Raw genomic sequence first — 22680 nt, 5'->3', positions numbered from 1 at the left:
GTTTTCTTGGCAGGGATACTGGAGTGGCTTGCCAGTTCCTTCTCCAGGTGGATCACGTTTAGTCAAAACTCTCCACTATGACCTGTCCATCTTGGGTGGCCCTGCATGGCATAGCTCATAGCTTCTCTGAGTTATTCAAGCCCCTTCGCCACGACAAGGAATTGATCCATGAAGGGGGAAATAAACCTATAGAACGCTTATTTGTCTTCTATCTATGCATTCTGACACTCCAACAATGTGTTTTGCTTCAATTTGGCTCATTTTACAAAGGTGCTTATTTCTGGAGTTCACATGCATATCTACTCAAGAGTAAGCAACTAAGCGAAATAAACCTATAGAACGCTTTTCTGCCTTCTGTCAATGCATTCTGACACTCCAACAATTTGTTCTGCTTCAATTTGGCTCATTTTACAACGATGCTTATTTCTGGAGTGAACATGCAGTTCTACTCAAGAGTAAGCAACTAAGCGAAATAAAGCCATAGAACGCTTTTTTGCCTTCTATCTATGCATTCTGAAACTCCAACAATTTGTTCTGCTTCAATTTGGCTCATTTTACAAAGGTGCTTATTTCTGGAGTGAACATGCAGTTCTACTCAAGAGTAAGCAACTAAGCGAAATAAACCTATAGAACGCTTATTTGTCTTCTATCTATGCATTCTGACACTCCAACAATGTGTTTTGCTTCAATTTGGCTCATTTTAAAAAGGTGCTTATTTCTGGAGTGAACATGCATTTCTACTCAGGAGTAAGCAACTAAGCGAAAAAAACCTATAGATCGCTTATTAGTATTCTATCTATGCATTCTGACACTCCAACAATGTGTTTTGCTTCAATTTGGCTCATTTTACAAAGGTGATTATTACTGGAGTTCACATGCATATCTACTCAAGAGTAAGCAACTAAGCGAAATAAACCTATAGAATGCTTATTTTTCTTCTATCTATGCATTCTGACACTCCACCAATATGTTTTGCTTCAATTTGTCTCATTTTACAAACGTGATTATTTCTGGAGTGAACATGCAGTTCTACTCATGAGTAAGCAACTAAGCGAAATAAACCTATAGATCGCTTATTTATCTTCTATCTATGCATTCTGACACTCCAACAATGTGTTTTGCTTCAATTTGGCTCATTTTACAAAGGTGCTTATTTCTGGAGTGAACATGCAGTTCTACTCAAGAGTAAGCAACTAAGCGAAATAAACCTATAGAACGCTTATTTGTCTTCTATCTATGCATTCTGACACTCCAACAATGTGTTTTGCTTCAATTTGGCTCATTTTAAAAAGGTGCTTATTTCTGGAGTGAACATGCATTTCTACTCAGGAGTAAGCAACTAAGCGAAAAAAACCTATAGATCGCTTATTAGTATTCTATCTATGCATTCTGACACTCCAACAATGTGTTTTGCTTCAATTTGGCTCATTTTACAAAGGTGCTTATTTCTGGAGTTCACATGCATATCTACTCAAGAGTAAGCAACTAAGCGAAATAAACCTATAGAATGCTTATTTTTCTTCTATCTATGCATTCTGACACTCCACCAATATGTTTTGCTTCAATTTGGCTCATTTTACAAACGTGATTATTTCTGGAGTGAACATGCATTCCTACTCTAGAGTAAGCAACTAAGCGAAATAAACCTATAGAACGCTTATTTGTCTTCTATCTATGCATTCTGACACTCCAACAATGTGTTTTGCTTCAATTTGGCTCATTTGACGAAGGTGCTTATTTCTGGAGTTCACATGCAGTTCTACTCATGAGTAAGCAACTAAGCGAAATAAACCTATAGATCACTTATTTATCTTCTATCTATGCATTCTGACACTCCAACAATGTGTTTTGCTTCAATTTGGCTCATTTTACAAAGGTGCTTATTTCTGGAGTGAACATGCAGTTCTACTCAAGAGTAAGCAACTAAGCGAAATAAACCTATGGAACGCTTATTTGTCTTCTATCTATGCATTCTGACACTCCAACAATGTGTTTTGCTTCAATTTGGCTCATTTTACAAAGGTGCTTATTTCTGAAGTGAACATGCTTTTCTACTCAAGAGTAAGCAACTAAGCGAAATAAACCTATAGAACGCTTACCTGTCTTCTGTCTATGCATTCTGACACTCCAACAATGTGTTCTGCTTCAATTTGGCTCATTTTACAAAGATGCTTATTTCTGGAGTTCACATGCAGTTCTACTCATGAGTAAGCAACTAAGCGAAATAAACCTATAGATCGCTTATTTATCTTCTATCTATGCATTCTGACACTCCAACAATGTGTTTTGCTTCAATTTGGCTCATTTTACAAAGGTGCTTATTTCTGGAGTTCACATGCATATCTACTCAAGAGTAAGCAACTAAGCGAAATAAACCTATAGAACACTTATTTCTCTTCTATCTATGCATTCTGACACTCCACCAATATGTTTTGCTTCAATTTGGCTCATTTTACAAACGTGCTTATTTCTGGAGTGAACATGCAGTTCTACTCAAGAGTAAGCAACTAAGCGAAATAAACCTATAGAACGCTTATTTGTCTTCTATCTATGCATTCTGACACTCCAACAATGTGTTTTGCTTCAATTTGGCTCATTTTACAAACGTGCTTATTTCTGGAGTTCACATGCAGTTCTACTCAAGAGTAAGCAACTAAGCGAAATAAACCTATAGAATGCTTATTTGTCTTCTATCTATGCATTCTGACACTCCAACAATGTGTTTTGCATCAATTTGGCTCATTTGACAAAGGTGCTTATTTCTGGAGTTCACATGCAGTTCTACTCATGAGTAAGCAACTAAGCGAAATAAACCTATAGATCGCTTATTTATCTTCTATCTATGCATTCTGACACTCCAACAATGTGTTTTGCTTCAATTTGGCTCATTTTACAAAGGTGCTTATTTCTGGAGTGAACATGCAGTTCTACTCAAGAGTAAGCAACTAAGCGAAATTAACCTATGGAACGCTTATTTGTCTTCTATCTATGCATTCTGACACTCCAACAATGTGTTTTGCTTCAATTTGGCTCATTTTACAAAGGTGCTTATTTCTGGAGTGAACATGCATTTCTACTCAAGAGTAAGCAACTAAGCGAAATAAACCTATAGAACGCTTACCTGTCTTCTGTCTATGCATTCTGACACTCCAACAATGTGTTCTGCTTCAATTTGGCTCATTTTACAAAGATGCTTATTTCTGGAGTTCACATGCAGTTCCACTCATGAGTAAGCAACTAAGCGAAATAAACCTATAGATCGCTTATTTATCTTCTATCTATGCATTCTGACACTCCAACAATGTGTTTTGCTTCAATTTGGCTCATTTTACAAAGGTGCTTATTTCTGGAGTTCACATGCATATCTACTCAAGATTAAGCAACTAAGCGAAATAAACCTATAGAACGCTTATTTGTCTTCTATCTATGCATTCTGACACTCCAACAATGTGTTTTGCTTCAATTTGGCTCATTTTACAAAGGTGCTTATTTCTGGAGTGAACATGCATTTCTACTCAAGAGTAAGCAACTAAGCGAAATAAACCTATAGAACGCTTATTTGTCTTCTGTCTATGCATTCTGACACTCCAACAATGTAAAATAAAAAAATTCCTTCAGTAGCACCTTAAAGACCAACTAAGTTTTTATTTTGGTATGAGCTTTCGTGTGCATGCACACTTCTTCAGAACATGCATTTCTACTCAAGAGTAAGCAACTAAGCGAAATAAAGCCATGGAACGCTTATTTGTCTTCTATCTATGCATTCTGACACTCCAACAATGTGTTTTGCTTCAATTTGCCTCATTTGACAAAGGTGCTTATTTCTGGAGTTCACATGCAGTTCTACTCATGAGTAAGCAACTAAGCGAAATAAACCTATAGATCGCTTATTTATCTTCTATCTATGCATTCTGACACTCCAACAATGTGTTTTGCTTCAATTTGGCTCATTTTACAAAGGTGCTTATTTCTGGAGTGAACATGCAGTTCTACTCAAGAGTAAGCAACTAAGCGAAATAAACATATGGAACGCTTATTTGTCTTCCATCTATGCATTCTGACACTCCAACAATGTGTTTTGCTTCAATTTGGCTCATTTTACAAAGGTGCTTATTTCTGGAGTGGACATGCATTTCTACTCAAGAGTAAGCAACTAAGCGAAATAAACCTATAGAACGCTTACCTGTCTTCTGTCTATGCATTCTGACACTCCAACAATGTGTTCTGCTTCAATTTGGCTCATTTTACAAAGATGCTTATTTCTGGAGTGAACATGCAGTTCTACTCAAGAGTAAGCAACTAAGCGAAATAAACCTATAGAACGCTTATTTGTCTTCTATCTATGCATTCTGACACTCCAACAATGTGTTTTGCTTCAATTTGGCTCATTTTAAAAAGGTGCTTATTTCTGGAGTGAACATGCATTTCTACTCAGGAGTAAGCAACTAAGCGAAAAAAACCTATAGATCGCTTATTAGTATTCTATCTATGCATTCTGACACTCCAACAATGTGTTTTGCTTCAATTTGGCTCATTTTACAAAGGTGATTATTACTGGAGTTCACATGCATATCTACTCAAGAGTAAGCAACTAAGCGAAATAAACCTATAGAATGCTTATTTTTCTTCTATCTATGCATTCTGACACTCCACCAATATGTTTTGCTTCAATTTGTCTCATTTTACAAACGTGATTATTTCTGGAGTGAACATGCATTTCTACTCTAGAGTAAGCAACTAAGCGAAATAAACCTATAGAACGCTTATTTGTCTTCTATCTATGCATTCTGACACTCCAACAATGTGTTTTGCTTCAATTTGGCTCATTTGACAAAGGTGCTTATTTCTGGAGTTCACATGCAGTTCTACTCATGAGTAAGCAACTAAGCGAAATAAACCTATAGATCGCTTATTTATCTTCTATCTATGCATTCTGACACTCCAACAATGTGTTTTGCTTCAATTTGGCTCATTTTACAAAGGTGCTTATTTCTGGAGTGAACATGCAGTTCTACTCAAGAGTAAGCAACTAAGCGAAATAAACCTATAGAACGCTTATTTGTCTTCTATCTATGCATTCTGACACTCCAACAATGTGTTTTGCTTCAATTTGGCTCATTTTAAAAAGGTGCTTATTTCTGGAGTGAACATGCATTTCTACTCAGGAGTAAGCAACTAAGCGAAAAAACCTATAGATCGCTTATTAGTATTCTATCTATGCATTCTGACACTCCAACAATGTGTTTTGCTTCAATTTGGCTCATTTTACAAAGGTGCTTATTTCTGGAGTTCACATGCATATCTACTCAAGAGTAAGCAACTAAGCGAAATAAACCTATAGAATGCTTATTTTTCTTCTATCTATGCATTCTGACACTCCACCAATATGTTTTGCTTCAATTTGGCTCATTTTACAAACGTGATTATTTCTGGAGTGAACATGCATTCCTACTCTAGAGTAAGCAACTAAGCGAAATAAACCTATAGAACGCTTATTTGTCTTCTATCTATGCATTCTGACACTCCAACAATGTGTTTTGCTTCAATTTGGCTCATTTGACGAAGGTGCTTATTTCTGGAGTTCACATGCAGTTCTACTCATGAGTAAGCAACTAAGCGAAATAAACCTATAGATCACTTATTTATCTTCTATCTATGCATTCTGACACTCCAACAATGTGTTTTGCTTCAATTTGGCTCATTTTACAAAGGTGCTTATTTCTGGAGTGAACATGCAGTTCTACTCAAGAGTAAGCAACTAAGCGAAATAAACCTATGGAACGCTTATTTGTCTTCTATCTATGCATTCTGACACTCCAACAATGTGTTTTGCTTCAATTTGGCTCATTTTACAAAGGTGCTTATTTCTGAAGTGAACATGCTTTTCTACTCAAGAGTAAGCAACTAAGCGAAATAAACCTATAGAACGCTTACCTGTCTTCTGTCTATGCATTCTGACACTCCAACAATGTGTTCTGCTTCAATTTGGCTCATTTTACAAAGATGCTTATTTCTGGAGTTCACATGCAGTTCTACTCATGAGTAAGCAACTAAGCGAAATAAACCTATAGATCGCTTATTTATCTTCTATCTATGCATTCTGACACTCCAACAATGTGTTTTGCTTCAATTTGGCTCATTTTACAAAGGTGCTTATTTCTGGAGTTCACATGCATATCTACTCAAGAGTAAGCAACTAAGCGAAATAAACCTATAGAACACTTATTTCTCTTCTATCTATGCATTCTGACACTCCACCAATATGTTTTGCTTCAATTTGGCTCATTTTACAAACGTGCTTATTTCTGGAGTGAACATGCAGTTCTACTCAAGAGTAAGCAACTAAGCGAAATAAACCTATAGAACGCTTATTTGTCTTCTATCTATGCATTCTGACACTCCAACAATGTGTTTTGCTTCAATTTGGCTCATTTTACAAACGTGCTTATTTCTGGAGTTCACATGCAGTTCTACTCAAGAGTAAGCAACTAAGCGAAATAAACCTATAGAATGCTTATTTGTCTTCTATCTATGCATTCTGACACTCCAACAATGTGTTTTGCATCAATTTGGCTCATTTGACAAAGGTGCTTATTTCTGGAGTTCACATGCAGTTCTACTCATGAGTAAGCAACTAAGCGAAATAAACCTATAGATCGCTTATTTATCTTCTATCTATGCATTCTGACACTCCAACAATGTGTTTTGCTTCAATTTGGCTCATTTTACAAAGGTGCTTATTTCTGGAGTGAACATGCAGTTCTACTCAAGAGTAAGCAACTAAGCGAAATTAACCTATGGAACGCTTATTTGTCTTCTATCTATGCATTCTGACACTCCAACAATGTGTTTTGCTTCAATTTGGCTCATTTTACAAAGGTGCTTATTTCTGGAGTGAACATGCATTTCTACTCAAGAGTAAGCAACTAAGCGAAATAAACCTATAGAACGCTTACCTGTCTTCTGTCTATGCATTCTGACACTCCAACAATGTGTTCTGCTTCAATTTGGCTCATTTTACAAAGATGCTTATTTCTGGAGTTCACATGCAGTTCTACTCATGAGTAAGCAACTAAGCGAAATAAACCTATAGATCGCTTATTTATCTTCTATCTATGCATTCTGACACTCCAACAATGTGTTTTGCTTCAATTTGGCTCATTTTACAAAGGTGCTTATTTCTGGAGTTCACATGCATATCTACTCAAGATTAAGCAACTAAGCGAAATAAACCTATAGAACGCTTATTTGTCTTCTATCTATGCATTCTGACACTCCAACAATGTGTTTTGCTTCAATTTGGCTCATTTTACAAAGGTGCTTATTTCTGGAGTGAACATGCATTTCTACTCAAGAGTAAGCAACTAAGCGAAATAAACCTATAGAACGCTTATTTGTCTTCTGTCTATGCTTTCTGACACTCCAACAATGTAAAATAAAAAAATTCCTTCAGTAGCACCTTAAAGACCAACTAAGTTTTTATTTTGGTATGAGCTTTCGTGTGCATGCACACTTCTTCAGAACATGCATTTCTACTCAAGAGTAAGCAACTAAGCGAAATAAAGCCATGGAACGCTTATTTGTCTTCTATCTATGCATTCTGACACTCCAACAATGTTTTTTGCTTCAATTTGCCTCATTTGACAAAGGTGCTTATTTCTGGAGTTCACATGCAGTTCTACTCATGAGTAAGCAACTAAGCGAAATAAACCTATAGATCGCTTATTTATCTTCTATCTATGCATTCTGACACTCCAACAATGTGTTTTGCTTCAATTTGGCTCATTTTACAAAGGTGCTTATTTCTGGAGTGAACATGCAGTTCTACTCAAGAGTAAGCAACTAAGCGAAATAAACATATGGAACGCTTATTTGTCTTCCATCTATGCATTCTGACACTCCAACAATGTGTTTTGCTTCAATTTGGCTCATTTTACAAAGGTGCTTATTTCTGGAGTGGACATGCATTTCTACTCAAGAGTAAGCAACTAAGCGAAATAAACCTATAGAACGCTTACCTGTCTTCTGTCTATGCATTCTGACACTCCAACAATGTGTTCTGCTTCAATTTGGCTCATTTTACAAAGATGCTTATTTCTGGAGTGAACATGCAGTTCTACTCAAGAGTAAGCAACTAAGCGAAATAAACCTATAGAACGCTTATTTGTCTTCTATCTATGCATTCTGACACTCCAACAATGTGTTTTGCTTCAATTTGGCTCATTTTAAAAAGGTGCTTATTTCTGGAGTGAACATGCATTTCTACTCAGGAGTAAGCAACTAAGCGAAAAAAACCTATAGATCGCTTATTAGTATTCTATCTATGCATTCTGACACTCCAACAATGTGTTTTGCTTCAATTTGGCTCATTTTACAAAGGTGATTATTACTGGAGTTCACATGCATATCTACTCAAGAGTAAGCAACTAAGCGAAATAAACCTATAGAATGCTTATTTTTCTTCTATCTATGCATTCTGACACTCCACCAATATGTTTTGCTTCAATTTGTCTCATTTTACAAACGTGATTATTTCTGGAGTGAACATGCATTTCTACTCTAGAGTAAGCAACTAAGCGAAATAAACCTATAGAACGCTTATTTGTCTTCTATCTATGCATTCTGACACTCCAACAATGTGTTTTGCTTCAATTTGGCTCATTTGACAAAGGTGCTTATTTCTGGAGTTCACATGCAGTTCTACTCATGAGTAAGCAACTAAGCGAAATAAACCTATAGATCGCTTATTTATCTTCTATCTATGCATTCTGACACTCCAACAATGTGTTCTGTTTCAATTTGGCTCATTTTACAAAGATGCTTATTTCTGGAGTGAACATGCAGTTCTACTCAAGAGTAAGCAACTAAGCGAAATAAACCTATAGAACGCTTATTTGTCTTCTATCTATGCATTCTGACACTCCAACAATGTGTTTTGCTTCAATTTGGCTCATTTTAAAAAGGTGCTTATTTCTGGAGTGAACATGCATTTCTACTCAGGAGTAAGCAACTAAGCGAAAAAAACCTATAGATCGCTTATTAGTATTCTATCTATGCATTCTGACACTCCAACAATGTGTTTTGCTTCAATTTGGCTCATTTTACAAAGGTGCTTATTTCTGGAGTTCACATGCATATCTACTCAAGAGTAAGCAACTAAGCGAAATAAACCTATAGAATGCTTATTTTTCTTCTATCTATGCATTCTGACACTCCACCAATATGTTTTGCTTCAATTTGGCTCATTTTACAAACGTGATTATTTCTGGAGTGAACATGCATTCCTACTCTAGAGTAAGCAACTAAGCGAAATAAACCTATAGAACGCTTATTTGTCTTCTATCTATGCATTCTGACACTCCAACAATGTGTTTTGCTTCAATTTGGCTCATTTGACGAAGGTGCTTATTTCTGGAGTTCACATGCAGTTCTACTCATGAGTAAGCAACTAAGCGAAATAAACCTATAGATCACTTATTTATCTTCTATCTATGCATTCTGACACTCCAACAATGTGTTTTGCTTCAATTTGGCTCATTTTACAAAGGTGCTTATTTCTGGAGTGAACATGCAGTTCTACTCAAGAGTAAGCAACTAAGCGAAATAAACCTATGGAACGCTTATTTGTCTTCTATCTATGCATTCTGACACTCCAACAATGTGTTTTGCTTCAATTTGGCTCATTTTACAAAGGTGCTTATTTCTGGAGTGAACATGCATTTCTACTCAAGAGTAAGCAACTAAGCGAAATAAACCTATAGAACGCTTACCTGTCTTCTGTCTATGCATTCTGACACTCCAACAAAGTGTTCTGCTTCAATTTGGCTCATTTTACAAAGATGCTTATTTCTGGAGTTCACATGCAGTTCTACTCATGAGTAAGCAACTAAGCGAAATAAACCTATAGATCGCTTATTTATCTTCTATCTATGCATTCTGACACTCCAACAATGTGTTTTGCTTCAATTTGGCTCATTTTACAAAGATGCTTATTTCTGGAGTTCACATGCAGTTCTACTCATGAGTAAGCAACTAAGCGAAATAAACCTATAGATCGCTTATTTATCTTCTATCTATGCATTCTGACACTCCAACAATGTGTTTTGCTTCAATTTGGCTCATTTTACAAAGGTGCTTATTTCTGGAGTTCACATGCATATCTACTCAAGATTAAGCAACTAACCGAAATAAACCTATAGAACGCTTATTTGTCTTCTATCTATGCATTCTGACACTCCAACAATGTGTTTTGCTTCAATTTGGCTCATTTTACAAAGGTGCTTATTTCTGGAGTGAACATGCATTTCTACTCAAGAGTAAGCAACTAAGCGAAATAAACCTATAGAACGCTTATTTGTCTTCTGTCTATGCATTCTGACACTCCAACAATGTAAAATAAAAAAATTCCTTCAGTAGCACCTTAAAGACCAACTAAGTTTTTATTTTGGTATGAGCTTTCGTGTGCATGCACACTTCTTCAGAACATGCATTTCTACTCAAGAGTAAGCAACTAAGCGAAATAAAGCCATGGAACGCTTATTTGTCTTCTATCTATGCATTCTGACACTCCAACAATGTGTTTTGCTTCAATTTGCCTCATTTGACAAAGGTGCTTATTTCTGGAGTTCACATGCAGTTCTACTCATGAGTAAGCAACTAAGCGAAATAAACCTATAGATCGCTTATTTATCTTCTATCTATGCATTCTGACACTCCAACAATGTGTTTTGCTTCAATTTGGCTCATTTTACAAAGGTGCTTATTTCTGGAGTGAACATGCAGTTCTACTCAAGAGTAAGCAACTAAGCGAAATAAACCTATGGAACGCTTATTTGTCTTCCATCTATGCATTCTGAAACTCCAACAATGTGTTTTGCTCCAATTTGGCTCATTTTACAAAGGTGCTTATTTCTGGAGTGGACATGCATTTCTACTCAAGAGTAAGCAACTAAGCGAAATAAACCTATAGAACGCTTACCTGTCTTCTGTCTATGCATTCTGACACTCCAACAATGTGTTCTGCTTCAATTTGGCTCATTTTACAAAGATGCTTATTTCTGGAGTGAACATGCAGTTCTACTCAAGAGTAAGCAACTAAGCGAAATAAAGCCATAGAACGCTTATTTGTCTTCTATCTATGCATTCTGACACTCCACCAATATGTTTTGCTTCAATTTGTCTCATTTTACAAACGTGATTATTTCTGGAGTGAACATGCATTTCTACTCTAGAGTAAGCAACTAAGCGAAATAAACCTATAGAACGCTTATTTGTCTTCTATCTATGCATTCTGACACTCCAACAATGTGTTTTGCTTCAATTTGGCTCATTTGACAAAGGTGCTTATTTCTGGAGTTCACATGCAGTTCTACTCATGAGTAAGCAACTAAGCGAAATAAACCTATAGATCGCTTATTTATCTTCTATCTATGCATTCTGACACTCCAACAATGTGTTCTGTTTCAATTTGGCTCATTTTACAAAGATGCTTATTTCTGGAGTGAACATGCAGTTCTACTCAAGAGTAAGCAACTAAGCGAAATAAACCTATAGAACGCTTATTTGTCTTCTATCTATGCATTCTGACACTCCAACAATGTGTTTTGCTTCAATTTGGCTCATTTTAAAAAGGTGCTTATTTCTGGAGTGAACATGCATTTCTACTCAGGAGTAAGCAACTAAGCGAAAAAAACCTATAGATCGCTTATTAGTATTCTATCTATGCATTCTGACACTCCAACAATGTGTTTTGCTTCAATTTGGCTCATTTTACAAAGGTGCTTATTTCTGGAGTTCACATGCATATCTACTCAAGAGTAAGCAACTAAGCGAAATAAACCTATAGAATGCTTATTTTTCTTCTATCTATGCATTCTGACACTCCACCAATATGTTTTGCTTCAATTTGGCTCATTTTACAAACGTGATTATTTCTGGAGTGAACATGCATTCCTACTCTAGAGTAAGCAACTAAGCGAAATAAACCTATAGAACGCTTATTTGTCTTCTATCTATGCATTCTGACACTCCAACAATGTGTTTTGCTTCAATTTGGCTCATTTGACGAAGGTGCTTATTTCTGGAGTTCACATGCAGTTCTACTCATGAGTAAGCAACTAAGCGAAATAAACCTATAGATCACTTATTTATCTTCTATCTATGCATTCTGACACTCCAACAATGTGTTTTGCTTCAATTTGGCTCATTTTACAAAGGTGCTTATTTCTGGAGTGAACATGCAGTTCTACTCAAGAGTAAGCAACTAAGCGAAATAAACCTATGGAACGCTTATTTGTCTTCTCTCTATGCATTCTGACACTCCAACAATGTGTTTTGCTTCAATTTTGCTCATTTTACAAAGATGCTTATTTCTGGAGTGAACATGCATTTCTACTCAAGAGTAAGCAACTAAGCGAAATAAACCTATAGAACGCTTACCTGTCTTCTGTCTATGCATTCTGACACTCCAACAAAGTGTTCTGCTTCAATTTGGCTCATTTTACAAAGATGCTTATTTCTGGAGTTCACATGCAGTTCTACTCATGAGTAAGCAACTAAGCGAAATAAACCTATAGATCGCTTATTTATCTTCTATCTATGCATTCTGACACTCCAACAATGTGTTTTGCTTCAATTTGGCTCATTTTACAAAGGTGCTTATTTCTGGAGTTCACATGCATATCTACTCAAGATTAAGCAACTAAGCGAAATAAACCTATAGAACGCTTATTTGTCTTCTATCTATGCATTCTGACACTCCAACAATGTGTTTTGCTTCAATTTGGCTCATTTTACAAAGGTGCTTATTTCTGGAGTGAACATGCATTTCTACTCAAGAGTAAGCAACTAAGCGAAATAAACCTATAGAACGCTTATTTGTCTTCTGTCTATGCATTCTGACACTCCAACAATGTAAAATAAAAAAATTCCTTCAGTAGCACCTTAAAGACCAACTAAGTTTTTATTTTGGTATGAGCTTTCGTGTGCATGCACACTTCTTCAGAACATGCATTTCTACTTAAGAGTAAGCAACTAAGCGAAATAAAGCCATGGAACGCTTATTTGTCTTCTATCTATGCATTCTGACACTCCAACAATGTGTTTTGCTTCAATTTGCCTCATTTGACAAAGGTGCTTATTTCTGGAGTTCACATGCAGTTCTACTCATGAGTAAGCAACTAAGCGAAATAAACCTATAGATCGCTTATTTATCTTCTATCTATGCATTCTGACACTCCAACAATGTGTTTTGCTTCAATTTGGCTCATTTTACAAAGGTGCTTATTTCTGGAGTGAACATGCAGTTCTACTCAAGAGTAAGCAACTAAGCGAAATAAACCTATGGAACGCTTATTTGTCTTCCATCTATGCATTCTGACACTCCAACAATGTGTTTTGCTCCAATTTGGCTCATTTTACAAAGGTGCTTATTTCTGGAGTGGACATGCATTTCTACTCAAGAGTAAGCAACTAAGCGAAATAAACCTATAGAACGCTTACCTGTCTTCTGTCTATGCATTCTGACACTCCAACAATGTGTTCTGCTTCAATTTGGCTCATTTTACAAAGATGCTTATTTCTGGAGTGAACATGCAGTTCTACTCAAGAGTAAGCAACTAAGCGAAATAAAGCCATAGAACGCTTATTTGTCTTCTATCTATGCATTCTGACACTCCACCAATATGTTTTGCTTCAATTTGGCTCATTTTACAAACGTGCTTATTTCTGGAGTGAACATGCAGTTCTACTCAAGAGTAAGCAACTAAGCGAAATAAACCTATGGAACGCTTTTCTGCCTTCTGTCTATGCATTCTGACACTCCAACAATGTGTTCTGCTTCAATTTGGCTCATTTTACGAAGATGCTTATTTCTGGAGTGAACATGCAGTTCTACTCAAGAGTAAGCAACTAAGCGAAATAAACCTATAGAACGCTTATTTGTCTTCTATCTATGCATTCTGACACTCCACCAATATGTTTTGCTTCAATTTGGCTCATTTTACAAAGATGCTTATTTCTGGAGTGAACATGCAGTTCTACTCAAGAGTAAGCAACTAAGCGAAATAAAGCCATAGAACGCTTTTCTGCCTCCTGTCTATGCATTCTGACACTCCAACAATGTGTTCTGCTTCAATTTGGCTCATTTTACGAAGATGCTTATTTCTGGAGTGAACATGCAGTTCTACTCAAGAGTAAGCAAGTAAGCGAAATAAACCTATAGAACGCTTTTCTGCCTTCTGTCAATGCATTCTGACACTCCAACAATTTGTTCTGCTTCAATTTGGCTCATTTTACAACGATGCTTATTTCTGGAGTGAACATGCAGTTCTACTCAAGAGTAAGCAACTAAGCGAAATAAAGCCATAGAACGCTTTTTTGCCTTCTATCTATGCATTCTGAAACTCCAACAATTTGTTCTGCTTCAATTTGGCTCATTTTCCAAAGGTGCTTATTTCTGAACATGCAGTTCTACTCAAGAGTAAGCAACTAAGCGAAATAAACCTATAGAACGCTTATTTGTCTTCTATCTATGCATTCTGACACTCCACCAATATGTTTTGCTTCAATTTGGCTCATTTTACAAACGTGCTTATTTCTGGAGTGAACATGCAGTTCTACTCAAGAGTAAGCAACTAAGCGAAATAAACCTATAGAACGCTTATTTGTCTTCTATCTATGCATTCTGACACTCCAACAATGTGTTTTGCTTCAATTTGGCTCATTTTACAAAGGTGCTTATTTCTGGAGTGAACATGCATTTCTACTCAAGAGTAAGCAACTAAGCGAAATAAACCTATAGAACGCTTACTTGTCTTCTATCTATGCATTCTGACACTCCAACAATGTGTTTTGCTTCAATTTGGCTCATTTTACAAACGTGCTTATTTCTGGAGTTCACATGCAGTTCTACTCAAGAGTAAGCAACTAAGCGAAATAAACCTATAGAACGCTTATTTGTCTTCTATCTATGCATTCTGACACTCCAACAATGTGTTTTGCTTCAATTTGGCTCATTTTACAAAGATGCTTATTTCTGGAGTGAACATGCAGTTCTACTCAAGAGTAAGCAACTAAGCGAAATAAACCTATAGAACGCTTTTCTGCCTTCTGTCTATGCATTCTGAAACTCCAACAATTTGTTCTGCTTCAATTTGGCTCATTTTACAAAGGTGCTTATTTCTGGAGTGAACATGCAGTTCTACTCAAGAGTAAGCAACTAAGCGAAAAAAACCTATAGAACGCTTATTTGTCTTCTATCTATGCATTCTGACACTCCAACAATGTGTTTTGCTTCAATTTGGCTCATTTTAAAAAGGTGCTTATTTCTGGAGTGAAAATGCATTTCTACTCAGGAGTAAGCAACTAAGCGAAAAAAACCTATAGATCGCTTATTAGTATTCTATCTATGCATTCTGACACTCCAACAATGTGTTTTGCTTCAATTTGGCTCATTTTACAAAGGTGCTTATTTCTGGAGTGAACATGCATTTCTACTCAAGAGTAAGCAACTAAGCGAAATAAACCTATAGAACGCTTACCTGTCTTCTGTCTATGCATTCTGACACTCCAACAATGTGTTCTGCTTCAATTTGGCTCATTTTACAAAGATGCTTATTTCTGGAGTTCACATGCAGTTCTACTCATGAGTAAGCAACTAAGCGAAATAAACCTATAGATCGCTTATTTATCTTCTATCTATGCATTCTGACACTCCAACAATTTGTTCTGCATCAATTTTGCTCATTTTACAAAGATGCTTATTTCTGGAGTGAACATGCAGTTCTACTCAAGAGTAAGCAACTAAGCGAAATAAAGCCATAGAACGCTTTTTTGCCTTCTATCTATGCATTCTGACACTCCAACAATTTGTTCTGCTTCAATTTGGCTCATTTTACAAAGATGCTTATTTCTGGAGTGAACATGCAGTTCTACTCAAGAGTAAGCAACTAAGCGAAATAAACCTATAGAACGCTTATTTGTCTTCTATCTATGCATTCTGACACTCCAACAATGTGTTTTGCTTCAATTTGGCTCATTTTACAAAGGTGCTTATTTCTGGAGTGAACATGCATTTCTACTCAAGAGTAAGCAACTAAGCGAAATAAAGCCATGGAACGCTTATTTGTCTTCTATCTATGCATTCTGACACTCCAACAATGTGTTTTGCTTCAATTTGCCTCATTTGACAAAGGTGCTTATTTCTGGAGTTCACATGCAGTTCTACTCATGAGTAAGCAACTAAGCGAAATAAACCTATAGATCACTTATTTATCTTCTATCTATGCATTCTGACACTCCAACAATGTGTTTTGCTTCAATTTGGCTCATTTTACAAAGGTGCTTATTTCTGGAGTGAACATGCAGTTCTACTCAAGAGTAAGCAACTAAGCGAAATAAACCTATGGAACGCTTATTTGTCTTCCATCTATGCATTCTGACACTCCAACAATGTGTTTTGCTTCAATTTGGCTCATTTTACAAAGGTGCTTATTTCTGGAGTGGACATGCATTTCTACTCAAGAGTAAGCAACTAAGCGAAATAAACCTATAGAACGCTTACCTGTCTTCTGTCTATGCATTCTGACACTCCAACAATTTGTTCTGCTTCAATTTTGCTCATTTTACAAAGATGCTTATTTCTGGAGTGAACATGCAGTTCTACTCAAGAGTAAGCAACTAAGCGAAATAAAGCCATAGAACGCTTTTTTGCCTTCTATCTATGCATTCTGAAACTCCAACAATTTGTTCTGCTTCAATTTGGCTCATTTTCCAAAGGTGCTTATTTCTGAACATGCAGTTCTACTCAAGAGTAAGCAACTAAGCGAAATAAACCTATAGAACGCTTATTTGTCTTCTATCTATGCATTCTGACACTCCACCAATATGTTTTGCTTCAATTTGGCTCATTTTACAAACGTGCTTATTTCTGGAGTGAACATGCAGTTCTACTCAAGAGTAAGCAACTAAGCGAAATAAACCTATAGAACGCTTATTTGTCTTCTATCTATGCATTCTGACACTCCAACAATGTGTTTTGCTTCAATTTGGCTCATTTTACAAAGGTGCTTATTTCTGGAGTGAACATGCATTTCTACTCAAGAGTAAGCAACTAAGCGAAATAAACCTATAGAACGCTTACTTGTCTTCTATCTATGCATTCTGACACTCCAACAATGTGTTTTGCTTCAATTTGGCTCATTTTACAAACGTGCTTATTTCTGGAGTTCACATGCAGTTCTACTCAAGAGTAAGCAACTAAGCGAAATAAACCTATAGAACGCTTATTTGTCTTCTATCTATGCATTCTGACACTCCAACAATGTGTTTTGCTTCAATTTGGCTCATTTTACAAAGATGCTTATTTCTGGAGTGAACATGCAGTTCTACTCAAGAGTAAGCAACTAAGCGAAATAAACCTATAGAACGCTTTTCTGCCTTCTGTCTATGCATTCTGAAACTCCAACAATTTGTTCTGCTTCAATTTGGCTCATTTTACAAAGGTGCTTATTTCTGGAGTGAACATGCAGTTCTACTCAAGAGTAAGCAACTAAGCGAAAAAAACCTATAGAACGCTTATTTGTCTTCTATCTATGCATTCTGACACTCCAACAATGTGTTTTGCTTCAATTTGGCTCATTTTAAAAAGGTGCTTATTTCTGGAGTGAAAATGCATTTCTACTCAGGAGTAAGCAACTAAGCGAAAAAAACCTATAGATCGCTTATTAGTATTCTATCTATGCATTCTGACACTCCAACAATGTGTTTTGCTTCAATTTGGCTCATTTTACAAAGGTGCTTATTTCTGGAGTGAACATGCATTTCTACTCAAGAGTAAGCAACTAAGCGAAATAAACCTATAGAACGCTTACCTGTCTTCTGTCTATGCATTCTGACACTCCAACAATGTGTTCTGCTTCAATTTGGCTCATTTTACAAAGATGCTTATTTCTGGAGTTCACATGCAGTTCTACTCATGAGTAAGCAACTAAGCGAAATAAACCTATAGATCGCTTATTTATCTTCTATCTATGCATTCTGACACTCCAACAATTTGTTCTGCATCAATTTTGCTCATTTTACAAAGATGCTTATTTCTGGAGTGAACATGCAGTTCTACTCAAGAGTAAGCAACTAAGCGAAATAAAGCCATAGAACGCTTTTTTGCCTTCTATCTATGCATTCTGACACTCCAACAATTTGTTCTGCTTCAATTTGGCTCATTTTACAAAGATGCTTATTTCTGGAGTGAACATGCAGTTCTACTCAAGAGTAAGCAACTAAGCGAAATAAACCTATAGAACGCTTATTTGTCTTCTATCTATGCATTCTGACACTCCAACAATGTGTTTTGCTTCAATTTGGCTCATTTTACAAAGGTGCTTATTTCTGGAGTGAACATGCATTTCTACTCAAGAGTAAGCAACTAAGCGAAATAAAGCCATGGAACGCTTATTTGTCTTCTATCTATGCATTCTGACACTCCAACAATGTGTTTTGCTTCAATTTGCCTCATTTGACAAAGGTGCTTATTTCTGGAGTTCACATGCAGTTCTACTCATGAGTAAGCAACTAAGCGAAATAAACCTATAGATCGCTTATTTATCTTCTATCTATGCATTCTGACACTCCAACAATGTGTTTTGCTTCAATTTGGCTCATTTTACAAAGGTGCTTATTTCTGGAGTGAACATGCAGTTCTACTCAAGAGTAAGCAACTAAGCGAAATAAACCTATGGAACGCTTATTTGTCTTCCATCTATGCATTCTGACACTCCAACAATGTGTTTTGCTTCAATTTGGCTCATTTTACAAAGGTGCTTATTTCTGGAGTGGACATGCATTTCTACTCAAGAGTAAGCAACTAAGCGAAATAAACCTATAGAACGCTTACCTGTCTTCTGTCTATGCATTCTGACACTCCAACAATTTGTTCTGCTTCAATTTTGCTCATTTTACAAAGATGCTTATTTCTGGAGTGAACATGCAGTTCTACTCAAGAGTAAGCAACTAAGCGAAATAAAGCCATAGAACGCTTTTTTGCCTTCTATCTATGCATTCTGACACTCCAACAATTTGTTCTGCTTCAATTTGGCTCATTTTACAAAGATGCTTATTCCTGGAGTGAACATGCAGTTCTACTCAAGAGTAAGCAACTAAGCGAAATAAAGCCATAGAACGCTTTTTTGCCTTCTATCTATGCATTCTGACACTCCAACAATTTGTTCTGCTTCAATTTGGCTCATTTTACAAAGGTGCTTATTTCTGGAGTGAACATGCAGTTCTACTCAAGAGTAAGCAACTAAGCGAAAAAAACCTATAGAACGCTTATTTGTCTTCTATCTATGCATTCTGACACTCCAACAATGTGTTTTGCTTCAATTTGGCTCATTTTAAAAAGGTGCTTATTTCTGGAGTGAAAATGCATTTCTACTCAGGAGTAAGCAACTAAGCGAAAAAAACCTATAGATCGCTTATTAGTATTCTATCTATGCATTCTGACACTCCAACAATGTGTTTTGCTTCAATTTGGCTCATTTTACAAAGGTGCTTATTTCTGGAGTGAACATGCATTTCTACTCAAGAGTAAGCAACTAAGCGAAATAAACCTATAGAACGCTTACCTGTCTTCTGTCTATGCATTCTGACACTCCAACAATTTGTTCTGCTTCAATTTGGCTCATTTTACAAAGATGCTTATTTCTGGAGTTCACATGCAGTTCTACTCATGAGTAAGCAACTAAGCGAAATAAACCTATAGATCGCTTATTTATCTTCTATCTATGCATTCTGACACTCCAACAATTTGTTCTGCTTCAATTTTGCTCATTTTACAAAGATGCTTATTTCTGGAGTGAACATGCAGTTCTACTCAAGAGTAAGCAACTAAGCGAAATAAAGCCATAGAACGCTTTTTTGCCTTCTATCTATGCATTCTGACACTCCAACAATTTGTTCTGCTTCAATTTGGCTCATTTTACAAAGATGCTTATTCCTGGAGTGAACATGCAGTTCTACTCAAGAGTAAGCAACTAAGCGAAATAAAGCCATAGAACGCTTATTTGCCTTCTATCTATGCTTTCTGACACTCCAACAATGTGTTCTGCTTCACTTTGGCTCATTTTACAAAGGTGCTTATTTCTGGAGTGAACATGCAGTTCTACTCAAGAGTAAGCAACTAAGCGAAATAAACCTATAGAACGCTTATTTGTCTTCTATCTATGCATTCTGACACTCCAACAATGTGTTTTGCTTCAATTTGGCTCATTTTACAAAGGTGCTTATTTCTGGAGTGAACATGCAGTTCTACTCAAGAGTAAGCAACTAAGCGAAATAAACCTATAGAACGCTTATTTGTCTTCTATCTATGCATTCTGACACTCCACCAATATGTTTTGCTTCAATTTGGCTCATTTTACAAACGTGCTTATTTCTGGAGTGAACATGCAGTTCTACTCAAGAGTAAGCAACTAAGCGAAATAAACCTATAGAACGCTTATTTGTCTTCTATCTATGCATTCTGACACTCCAACAATGTGTTTTGCTTCAATTTGGCTCATTTTACAAAGGTGCTTATTTCTGGAGTGAACATGCATTTCTACTCAAGAGTAAGCAACTAAGCGAAATAAACCTATAGAACGCTTACTTGTCTTCTATCTATGCATTCTGACACTCCAACAATGTGTTTTGCTTCAATTTGGCTCATTTTACAAACGTGCTTATTTCTGGAGTTCACATGCAGTTCTACTCAAGAGAAAGCAACTAAGCGAAATAAACCTATAGAACGCTTATTTGTCTTCTATCTATGCATTCTGACACTCCAACAATGTGTTTTGCTTCAATTTGGCTCATTTTACAAAGATGCTTATTTCTGGAGTGAACATGCAGTTCTACTCAAGAGTAAGCAACTAAGCGAAATAAACCTATAGAACGCTTTTCTGCCTTCTGTCTATGCATTCTGAAACTCCAACAATTTGTTCTGCTTCAATTTGGCTCATTTTACAAAGGTGCTTATTTCTGGAGTGAACATGCAGTTCTACTCAAGAGTAAGCAACTAAGCGAAAAAAACCTATAGAACGCTTATTTGTCTTCTATCTATGCATTCTGACACTCCAACAATGTGTTTTGCTTCAATTTGGCTCATTTTAAAAAGGTGCTTATTTCTGGAGTGAAAATGCATTTCTACTCAGGAGTAAGCAACTAAGCGAAAAAAAACCTATAGATCGCTTATTAGTATTCTATCTATGCATTCTGACACTCCAACAATGTGTTTTGCTTCAATTTGGCTCATTTTACAAAGGTGCTTATTTCTGGAGTGAACATGCATTTCTACTCAAGAGTAAGCAACTAAGCGAAATAAACCTATAGAACGCTTACCTGTCTTCTGTCTATGCATTCTGACACTCCAACAATGTGTTCTGCTTCAATTTGGCTCATTTTACAAAGATGCTTATTTCTGGAGTTCACATGCAGTTCTACTCATGAGTAAGCAACTAAGCGAAATAAACCTATAGATCGCTTATTTATCTTCTATCTATGCATTCTGACACTCCAACAATTTGTTCTGCTTCAATTTTGCTCATTTTACAAAGATGCTTATTTCTGGAGTGAACATGCAGTTCTACTCAAGAGTAAGCAACTAAGCGAAATAAAGCCATAGAACGCTTTTTTGCCTTCTATCTATGCATTCTGACACTCCAACAATTTGTTCTGCTTCAATTTGGCTCATTTTACAAAGATGCTTATTCCTGGAGTGAACATGCAGTTCTACTCAAGAGTAAGCAACTAAGCGAAATAAAGCCATAGAACGCTTATTTGCCTTCTATCTATGCTTTCTGACACTCCAACAATGTGTTCTGCTTCACTTTGGCTCATTTTACAAAGGTGCTTATTTCTGGAGTGAACATGCAGTTCTACTCAAGAGTAAGCAACTAAGCGAAATAAACCTATAGAACGCTTATTTGTCTTCTATCTATGCATTCTGACACTCCAACAATGTGTTTTGCTTCAATTTGGCTCATTTTACAAAGGTGCTTATTTCTGGAGTGAACATGCAGTTCTACTCAAGAGTAAGCAACTAAGCGAAATAAACCTATAGAACGCTTATTTGTCTTCTATCTATGCATTCTGACACTCCACCAATATGTTTTGCTTCAATTTGGCTCATTTTACAAACGTGCTTATTTCTGGAGTGAACATGCAGTTCTACTCAAGAGTAAGCAACTAAGCGAAATAAACCTATAGAACGCTTATTTGTCTTCTATCTATGCATTCTGACACTCCAACAATGTGTTTTGCTTCAATTTGGCTCATTTTACAAAGGTGCTTATTTCTGGAGTGAACATGCATTTCTACTCAAGAGTAAGCAACTAAGCGAAATAAACCTATAGAACGCTTACTTGTCTTCTATCTATGCATTCTGACACTCCAACAATGTGTTTTGCTTCAATTTGGCTCATTTTACAAACGTGCATATTTCTGGAGTTCACATGCAGTTCTACTCAAGAGTAAGCAACTAAGCGAAATAAACCTATAGAACGCTTATTTGTCTTCTATCTATGCATTCTGACACTCCAACAATGTGTTTTGCTTCAATTTGGCTCATTTTACAAAGATGCTTATTTCTGGAGTGAACATGCAGTTCTACTCAAGAGTAAGCAACTAAGCGAAATAAACCTATAG

This window comes from Zootoca vivipara, chromosome 4 (genome assembly GCF_963506605.1).
Source record: "Zootoca vivipara chromosome 4, rZooViv1.1, whole genome shotgun sequence".
Classification (NCBI taxonomy): domain Eukaryota; kingdom Metazoa; phylum Chordata; class Lepidosauria; order Squamata; family Lacertidae; genus Zootoca; species Zootoca vivipara.
This window is presented reverse-complemented; position numbering follows the sequence as displayed.